Source organism: Sander lucioperca, chromosome 22 (genome assembly GCF_008315115.2).
Source record: "Sander lucioperca isolate FBNREF2018 chromosome 22, SLUC_FBN_1.2, whole genome shotgun sequence".
NCBI lineage: Eukaryota > Metazoa > Chordata > Actinopteri > Perciformes > Percidae > Sander > Sander lucioperca.
This window is the reverse complement of record NC_050194.1, coordinates 1,216,949-1,227,381: the sequence shown is the minus strand read 5'-3', so window position 1 is coordinate 1,227,381 and position 10,433 is coordinate 1,216,949. Positions and strand designations below refer to the sequence as shown.

The following is a 10,433-nucleotide window of genomic DNA, read 5'->3' as shown; positions in this document are numbered from 1 at the left end:
TCAGATTTTGAGAGACTCTAGTCACGCTCACCCGCTCCCCGTTTCCTGGTTAGCTCTCCACCAATCAGATGGGTCATTGGAGTCTGACTGCCGGCAGTGCCCGCCCCGCCGATTATACATGTCAAATCAGCCAAAATGAAGGCCGACGGCCCCTCGGACGGACGACGGCACTAACACACCGACCAGACTCGAGTCACCGACCTCGCCAGACTGTCAGACGGCCGATTATCGGCTCTGTGTGTCTCGGGCTTTAGAGTGTAGGTTGCTATTTTTCATTCATTGATTATGTAGGTTTTCATGTCTACCACAAAATATAACATATACAATCTGTAACGACACAATACCTCTTCAAGCACAAAGAAGATTAAATCCTTTGCAAAAAAATATTACTCACAAGCTAATTTTCTTCAATCATGGGGGGACAAACAACCTATGTGGTCGTATTGTTTGGAGGACTGATTGGTTCTGCACAACTCAACTGGGTTTAGTCTCTTTAGAGACTAATCAGCATTGCAGATTGAACATGTAGCTGGACTTGAATGGCCTTCTTTTGACTGAAAGTACTGCCAAACTACACTTTTTCTGCTCACGAGTTCCATTTTCACTTTATCAACGGCGCCGTCATTACGTCTACCAGCGTAGCGCGCAGAGTGCAAGCGTAGGGTTCGGTTCGCTGGGAAAAAAATTTAAGATTCAGCAGAAGCCCAACCCCGTCAAAAAGCCCAATATTCAGCCAAATCAGAAGCCAAATCCTGGATTCGGTGCATAGTTTAACATTCTTGCTTCCTACAATATCTGTGCATGTCAACAGTATGATTATAACTAGGGAAAGGTCATTTTAATTGTAAATAAACAGTGCTTAATGGATGTTTAGGCAATGTAAACACATTGTTAATGACAGGGAGATGTCGTGGTTAATAAAAAACGTTATTTGTAAGTCTGTGATGGGACGTCAACTCCTGTCTCTTGTATTAAAGTCTGATGCACTACTCGCTATTATTAATAACAACATAAAAGGCCCAAAGCTTGTCAGCAGTTGCTCCAGAGTCTTTAACCCTCGTGTTGTCATCCCGTCGACCTGCAACTTTTAGTTTTTCTGGGTTAAAATTTAAAACTAAAGTTGGTCGAGATTTTATCTCACTTTTCCCGTTTTTGTCACTTTTTTCCAATTTTTTTGTCACTTTTTTTTTCCTTGTTTTTTTGACATTTTTGTTATTTTTAACCCACTTTTTTAAAATCTTTTTTTTTGTTTTACATTTTGTCTATTTTTTCAATGTTCTTGTATCATTTTTCTTTCTACAAAATTCTATAAAATTGAATAAAACACCTAAATTCAATGAAAGTAGTGAACTGATCATTTATTCTACGGAACCATCCACGTTATTTTTAGATTTTTTTTGACAATGTGGTTGAAAGAAACCCACATTTTCTGATGTAGAAACTTTATGAAAATGGGTCAAATTAGACCGGAGGACAACAGGAGGCTTAAAACAATAACAAAAGCTATGCGTGCAACTGAAAATAAAAGTATATGAAGAGTCGAACCTACAGCCAAAGAGATTATTTCAGACCACATCTCCTGAATCGTCCTGCATGTGAACATCTGTGTGTGTTCAGATGTTACGGTTCATTGTGTGTCAAGGGCATCAGCTCATCCCATACATCCAGAACATGTCGTGCAAGCGGTCTGCATGCTCAAACTGTAATCCATTAGCAAATGCATGGATGTAAATAATTACTGATATGCGTCGGAGTGTGCGTCACAAATCGAGGCCATCGTCACAACGTCGAGGTCTGACAAGCTGCACGATTGGTCGCAAACACGACGGTATAATCAGATTAACAGAAAAACCCAAAACCTCATTGATTAGTTTCAGGCTGAGGTTGGCTGCTGAATCCGTCAACATCAAATGAAAAGTGGAATGCTTTCAATTTTGTGTCTATTTTTTAGACAGTACAGCGCGTGGAAATGGCAACAAATGCAATAATTATGCACAGTCAATTCAAAATGGCGGACTTCCTGTTTATTTTAGGGTGGGTCTCCAAGAGGCGTTTTTGTGCGTCTTGGCATGATACATATGTGTGCTGATTTTTGTTAGTCTACGTGAAACATTGAGCATGTTTAGGCCCTCCAAAAGGCGATTCATTTGTTGTTCCTTCCGTTTTAAACCTTGTGTTGTCCTCTCTTTTAGACAGTTTTTACGTTTATGTTGCTTTTTCCCCACGTTATGCTTGCTTTTTTAAAATGTTTTTGTCACTTATTTCAACATTTTTGGCACTTTTTTCCCATCAACACCAGTATATTCACCACTAGACCTATTTATTTGCTCTAGTTTTACACTTATTTTTGGAATTCATGGTCAATAAACCTCATTTAGATGAAATTTTCTAATTTTTGTGTAAGAAAAAAGCAGAAATTTTGAATGATTTTGACTAAATGGTTGAGATCAGAGGAATGAAGGTTATGGATAATCAAAGTTTAGTCAGGATAATGCTATAAATTAAATACAACACCCAAAATTCTATGAAAATAGAGATCTGATCCTTAATTTCCTTTGTGAAGAGCGTCTTATGGAACCATCAATGTTATTTTGGGGCAATTTGGTCAAAATAAACCCAAATTTGTGATATATATATATATATATATATCGATATATCAGTATATATACCAGTACGATCCTTAACTCTTGTTTTGTACAAAAAAAAAAAAAAAAAAAAATCAACATTTGTTGAAGTTTTTGCAGTTTTTTTTGTCAACATTTCTGTTGCATTGTATGCACTTTTCTTTCACTACCACCACTAACACAGACTTATTACCTGTAGTTTTACACTTTTTGGGGGGATTTTTGGTAAATAAACCTCATTAATATGAAATTATATCCAATGTTTGTGTTAAAAAAGCAGAAATTCTGAATTATTTTGGATGTTTATGGATACTCACAGACTGTCAAAGTTTTATCGCGATAACGCTGTCAAATTGAAACACCCAAAAGTCAATGATAGTAGTGTCCTGATCCTTAATTTTACTTGTGAAGAGCGTTTAATGGAACATCCGTGTTATTTTTGGGTTGTTCGGTTCAAAAGAAACCAAAATTTCTGAAACTTTTAAAACCAGTCAAATTTGACCTGAAGACAACAGGAGAGTCAATTGCGTACAGATATCAAAATAATACTTGCATAAGTTTCTTTGAGAAATGCACACACTTCTTTCCACAAATCCTGTTTTTCATTCACAACAGACAACAAACATCTCAATGCATCCGTGTTCATATGATGATTATGATATGATTACATTGCAAAATTGTGTTCTAAATGTGGAAAGATCTAATCAAAAAATATGTAAACAAAAATATGAGTCATAGCAAACTGAAGGCCCCTATCTTGCACCCAGTGCACCGCAAAGCCCGACGCAAGTGTCTTTGCTAGTTTAAGACCGACGCAGTTGACAGTTTCCCGTCCAGCGCCCACATCGTTTAAATAGCAAATGCACCTGCGCCCATCTGTGTGCCCATGGGTGTGCTGGTCTTACAGGGAGGTGTGTTCAGGTGCATTCTGGGTGTGCTGGTCTTACAGGGAGGTGTGTTCAGGTGCATTCTGGGCGTATTGCTATCTTGAGGCAGCGGGAAGTGATCGCACCATTGACCAACAAAAACCTGGTCTAAAGTCAATAACGCAGCATTTCATTGTTATTTTAACAGAGCATTAGTGAAATGATCCTAAACTTGTGCACAGCGCGCACACACTATGCTTGTTACACACACTATGCTTGTTACACACACAGGGACGCACAGCAGCACACACACATGCAGAAGATTACAAATAAAAACATTACGGTGCAAATCCTCCTTCATAATAGCAATGCTCCAAGGTCCAAACGCACCTGGCTTTTAAAGGGAATGGGAGATGATCTCTGATTGGTTTATTGCATGTTACGCCTAAAACACACCTCTGATTAATGAAGACACTAAGTACAACCCTTTTGAACCATGCGCCCAGCGCACGGACACTTTTTTCCACCGTCAAACTAGCAAAAGTGGATTTGGACACGCCCTAAACACACCTGCACCAGGCACTTTACGCCGTGCGCTTAGATCATTAAAATAGGGCCCTTAAAGCATTGTTAAAAGTAGGAGGCAACTTGGTTGAGGCGTGGTCCTGCTCCTGAAACTCTGCTAGGTAGCTTCAATTAAAAAGTTCGGTTGGATGTTATTCTCACCCGTAGCCCGACAAGAACGTCAGTATCTGCCGATTATAAAAAATACTGGATTACTTTTTTATTTTACTTTCCATGCCGACGTTTTTAACATTCTTGCTTTCTACAACATCTATATGTGCATGTCAACAGTATGATTATAGTAAAGGAAAGGTCATTTTTTTATTGCATATAAGCTATGGTTAGTGTATGGTTAGGCCGCTACAACACATTGTTAACCCTTCTCACTCCCCGATACTTGATCAGGTGCCTTTGGTGCTTGTTATTGACACAAAAAGTCTCCTTTAGCATCATGTTTAGACACGCTTGGTCGGGACTCTTTGCTTCACTTTTGGATCTTTGCGTCAGTATCCCAAGCTGAAAGCCACTGACCAAGCGTCAGTTTTTTATGAGTTGGGAGAGAGAACGGGTCGTGCCATCCATTGCCGGCTCATTCATGACTGAAATAGCTTTAAAAAACACAGCCATAATTGGTTGTTAGTCTGAACTTCTTGCTTTCACTTGAAGCAGTTATGAAGCAGTAAAGCTCCAGTATTACATGTATTAAACTATGACACAGAGTGGACAGACCCTCCCCCAAACTCTGGACCCTGAGGTCTCAGACTCTTATGGCGTTTTTCCATTCCAAACGCCATTAAGCTCTTCGTTTGGCTGAATGAAGGTCTGAACCAGCCTGTTAATCCCCTGCCTGAACCCCTCCCCCCGTCATCCCTCCCTGCATCAATGAAATGAAATGAGCTGACAACATAAACCCTCACTGGACAGGGAAATGTTTATCACTCATCCCTTTGATGCATGCTGGACAGTAGGACTAACCCTTTGGCGGCCTATAAGAGAGAGGTTAATGTTTACACATGTGGCAGTCAGCAGATGTTGGCGTTAACAGAGATTTGGATGGTGTTAAAAGGAGCTGATAGAGTAACTCAGCTGATGTTTGTTTGGAGGGAAATCCGTCCTACGGAGACACAACACCAACAGAGAAAACATCATTTGTTAATCTCATTCAGAGAAATGCATTTAATATCATTACAACTGAATGGTACAGCTAAGGCTAATGGATGAATGAATGAATGTCATTAGTTCTGCACAGATTTATTCAAAAACCAAAGTAGTGAACAAATTAAAAAAAGTTGACCTTGATGATAGTGCTAGATTAAATGGCAGAAGATCGCTAACGTCAGTAGGTTTCATCCTCTGGGTTCCAGGGATTTATGTACCAAATTACGTGGCAATCCATCCAACAGTTGTAGAGCTATTTTAGTCTGGACCACATACTACTGTCTACTGTTGTCTCTACATACTGCTCTCTACTGTTGTCTCTCTTCGTACTACTCTATGCCGTTGTCTCTCTTCATACTACTCTCTACATACTACTCTCTATTGTTGTCTCTCTACATACTACTCTATCGTTTTCTCTCTTCATACTACTCTCTACTGTTGTCTCTCTACATACTACTCTCTGCTGTTGTCTCTCTACATACTACTCTCTGCTGTTGTCTCTCGACATACAGTATAGTTTTTGTTTTCTTTGATCTTTCGGATTTTTGCATATACACATTAATATTGGTGTTTTTTCATGTTTTTCTAGGGACTCGGCCACACCTGCTGAAAGAACAACTCCCATAAGCCCCTTAAATTCGGAGGGACTCGATCACATCCCACCAAAGACATCCTCCATTCATTGCAAGACACTAGACAACAACAAGTCTAACTCCAACCTGTTAGCGGATGCTCGGACACTGGAGACATCAGGACTTTGACTCTGTCTCATCAGGACTTGCTTAAACTAACTGAAGCATTGCAAGCTGGTGTCTGCTGGACTGGGATGGAAGTGAATCCAATGATGAATACTACATACAGCAGTAACATGACTTGATCTAAGAAAGAAGGATGTTGTGGTCAGTAACCACATCTGGCACCATCATGGACATCTGCAAGGAAAAGACATGATAAATGACAAAAAATGTAAAAAAAAACAAAACACAAAACTGCGCCTGATAAAGGCAACCCGTTCTCACTCCAAACTCGTAAAATACGGATGTTTGGGCAGTGGCTGTCAGTGTCCAATACGACGCAAAAAGCACCCTTCAGTGTGTGTGTGTAGAATGCACCAGGGAGAGCAGCAGCTATGCAGCGTTTGAAGATGACAGTATGAAGAGAGACTACGGTAGCGAGTAGTATGAAAGCCCGAAAACCGCCTTAGGAGGTTGGTTGGGGGGGTGGATGAATAACACAGGACTTTAACCGCATGTCATGTGTCCTAAACCCAACCGTCCCGTTCTTCTTATTCTAAATCCAACTGTCCTGTCCTTCTTTTTCTAAACCCAACTGTCCTGTCCTTCTTTTCCTAAACCCAACCGTCGTCCCGCGTGTCACAGAAACGTAAGCCCACCCACGACCTTTTCCTTAACCTAACTGCGTCAAAAGTGACGCCAATAGTCCCGACCAAAAGCACGTTTAGATGTGACACTAAAGAACACTTTTACCGTCAATAACAACGCCAAAGGCACCTGACCAAACGTCCGTATTTTACGCGATGGGGGTGAGAACATGTTGGATAAAGGCTATAAAATTGAAGGTAGATTCATTTGTGTCCTAAGCACTCCGTAGTTTGTATGTTCAAAGGTATTTCCATGACTTCACGAAAACTGTCTTCCTGCAAAACCAATGTTTAAAACAAAAACTGCTCTTTTTCTTCTTTTCACTGCAATATATGCCTGTTTAGTCTGCTGTGCTAGCTGTGGCAGGCCAGGGCAATGGGCTAAAATAATGGGTTTAACTTTAAGAAAACTTTTATGAGAAGACCTGAACTGGAAATTGTTTTATTTGCCTGCTAAAGCTAGCTTTACCAAGTTAGCCGATGGTATCTATCCAAACAAGCAGATGGCTCAGATGTAAGATGACCAGCTCTACATCCAAAACAGACAGAAATGAATAACATTTTAAGTTTACATTTTAAGAATATATTGCTTTTCTATAGACCGAATGACCGTGACGTTCCGCTAACACAAAAGTCACTTCTGGCTAGACAAATAGGGAGCGTTTTAAAGATTTTTTTCAAAATTAGGCCCTATGTTCCCACAGTTCCCACATTTCTAAGATTTCTTTTCTCCAAAATTAGGCCCTATGTTCCCACATTTCCTTTTTCATAAATTTGTATCAGATTTTATCCCCCTAACCCTAAAAAAATCTTGTGGGAGGATAGGGGTTAAATTGAAGGGAAATGTAGAACACAAGACCTCATTTTGAAAATGTCCTAGAAATGTGGGAACATAGGGCCTAATTTTAAGAAAAATCTTAGAAAAGTGGGGACATAGGGCTGAGGAACATAGGGCCTAATTTTAAGAAAAATCTTAGAAATGTGGGAACATTGGGCTGTGAGAACATAGGGCTGTGGGAACATAGGGCTGTGGGAACATAGGGCTGTGGGACCAATGGGCTGTGGGACCAATGGGCTGTGGGACCAATGGGCTGTGGGAACATAGGGCTGTGGGAACATAGGGTTGTGGGAACATAGGGCTGTGGGAACATAGGGCTGTGGGAACATAGGACTGTGGGAACATTGGGCTGTGGGACCATAGGGCTGTGGGAACATTGGGCTGTGGGAACATAGGACTGTGGGAACATTGGGCTGTGGGAACATAGGGCTGTGGGAACATAGGGCTGTGGGAACATAGGGCTGTGGGAACATTGGGCTGTGGGACCATAGGGCTGTGGGAACATTGGGCTGTGGGACCATAGGGCTGTGGGACCATAGGGCTGTGGAACCATAGGGCTGTGGGACCATAGGGCTGTGGGAACATAGGGCTGTGGGAACATTGGGCTGTGGGACCATTGGGCTGTGGGACCATTGGGCTGTGGGAACATAGGGCTGTGGGACCATTGGGCTGACCCCGACAAATGGGCGTTGATTTGAATTGATATGTGAAATATACAAAGTTGTTTCTTTCTGTTGTTACTTTCAGCTGTAGCTTTTTAAAGATATATAGTTAAACACGAAGGTCGGACCTATCTGGGGTCTCTGCTGTGTTTATTTTTCTGTCCTGTGTTGCTTTGCTAGCGTCTTTGATAAACCAAATCTGGTGTTAGGAACAACAACGTGTCAACGCCTGTTTGGTCAGTTTGGGTGGTGTCATTTTCCTTAGTCTGTGGCCCAACAGGTACATTAGCTCTCCAAGCTAACGTTTGTCAAAGAGTTGACATCTAAAAGCATTAAACATGCGTTTTAGATGGAGATGAGAGTAGATCCAGTTGTTCCTCGTCCCCGTTTGCTCAGCGCCGTTACATTGTATATACGGGGCACAGGAGTTTTCTACCCAGAAGTTATTGGAACAAACATTGTGATTGGGTATGAAAAAGTCTTTACAATTGTAGAATATTAGCAGTTAAAGGTATATTTGTGCACTTTGCAAAAGAAGCTGTGTGCAGTCATTGAGGAAGTGGTTCAAGGAAATGTCACTGATGTATAGAAAGTTAAGCTTAAGCCGTTAACTATAGTTTAAAGGAGAATTCCAGCCAATTTTTATGTTAATCTTGATCGCTATAAATATAACACACTCACCGGACGGCAGCTAGCAGCAACCAGCTACCAGCTACCGGCAGGATTGAGACAGGGACCAGGCTAAGTGAATTTAAACAATGTCTGAGTTGAAAACGCATGTTGTTGTCACGTAAGGGCCCTGTTCATGTTGCACAGACATTTTAATTGCATATTATGTCTGTTAAGAGGCACAAGGGCACTCTAAAACTTGCCCCGACAACTGCAATTTTAGCTCAGTGGAAGCTCGTACATGTACGTGTTGCCTGCATCAATTCAGGTCGGGTTTTTCGAAAGTACACGCATATTTATAGCGATCAAGATTAATGTAAAAATTGGCCGGAATTCTCCTTTAAGCCATTATGACATAAGAGTGCATTGTGTACTAGACAGATAAGCAGAAACACAGGAAAGGTAGTTAAAGTTACAGAACAGACGAGGAAGTTGCACCACAACGACCTTGTGTGTGTGTGTTTGTGAAGATAACAGTTTCTGTCTAGAAACTAGCAGACATCCCCCTGTGAGGGGAGAATAAAGTCACAGGGAAAACTCAGATCAGGGTTCACTTCAGATGAGATCTTGGTGGACCAGCTCTTATTTAATGTATGTTGCCAGGGAAACTTAGATGCTGTTCTGAACCCACAATTGTGTTGTAACTCTTATGCTGGACTCAGTAAACTTTGCTTAACTAAAATCTTCGTCTCAAATTGATCCTTGTGTTCTGCTAAACTTAAGTCCAATGTAAGAAGGTGCTGGAATTAATAAATTGGAGTCAGATTTGCCTTAGGGCCTTATTTTAGACATAATTCCCTCTTCACAGACTGAGGGAGATGGGTACTAAAAGCTGTTCATGACCCCTCAGCCACTATGGGACCCAAAACAAAATGAAAATGTGAACTTATTTGTTTCTTGTCATAATTTGAACTATTAAAGATACACTCCCTGACCATGTTGTTGTATGTTCAGTCCGAAGCAAGGCTAGACCACCAACCCTGCAGAGTGTACACATGCCCAAGGGCCTGAAATAACATTTGGTTTCCGGTAATTTGATTAACTGCAAATCTGTGAGGGAATTGTCTCCTAAAGGGTCACTTAAAAATCAAGTCTTACCATCTGTATCATAAGTTTTCATTTTCTAAATAAACATTCATCAAATTATCAAACATAAAAAGACATGCAGACAACTTGGATCAGATACTGTAACATGTTGATTTTGGATACTACAAACCTACATTTTTGGAACAACCAAGCCATTTGAACTTCAAATATGTCACATGCTGACGCTTGGTCGGTAGCCATCAGCGTCAGATACCGACGCACAATGCACCCTTTAGCATCTGTATGTAGACTTAGTATTCAATTCATTTCAAATTAATTTTCATTCATAGTTTCAAATCATAACAGAAGTTATCTCAGGACACTTTACAGATAGAGTAAGTCTAGACCAGGCTCTATAATAAACAAAGACTCAACAATTACACCCCAAGAAAGAGCCTGACCTTCCCCCACAGCACTGCAAAAGAAGGTCTGTCTAGTCCACGCAGCATTCCTGGATGGGAGAAAAATGTGCTCTGGTTTATTGGCATTTCTTTAAACCAATCACAATCATCTTGGGCGGTGCTAAGCTCCAGACGGAGCCACGGTGCCTCTGCTAAATAGTCTCAGAAAGGAACTTGTTTTGGT

The 10,433-nt window shown here is 40.8% G+C and overlaps 1 protein-coding gene across 1 annotated transcript in view; it reads left to right on the top strand.

Annotated features, from left to right (window-relative positions):
• Window positions 1-6,202, top strand: part of si:ch73-256g18.2 (small integral membrane protein 36) — a 7,868-nt gene extending 1,666 nt beyond the window's left edge. Inside the window, exon 3 of the mRNA XM_031311375.2 lies at window positions 5,802-6,202. The gene's annotated coding sequence lies outside the window, so the exon portion shown is untranslated. The remainder of the gene's footprint in view (window positions 1-5,801) is intronic.
• Window positions 6,203-10,433: the final 4,231 nt, after the last annotated feature.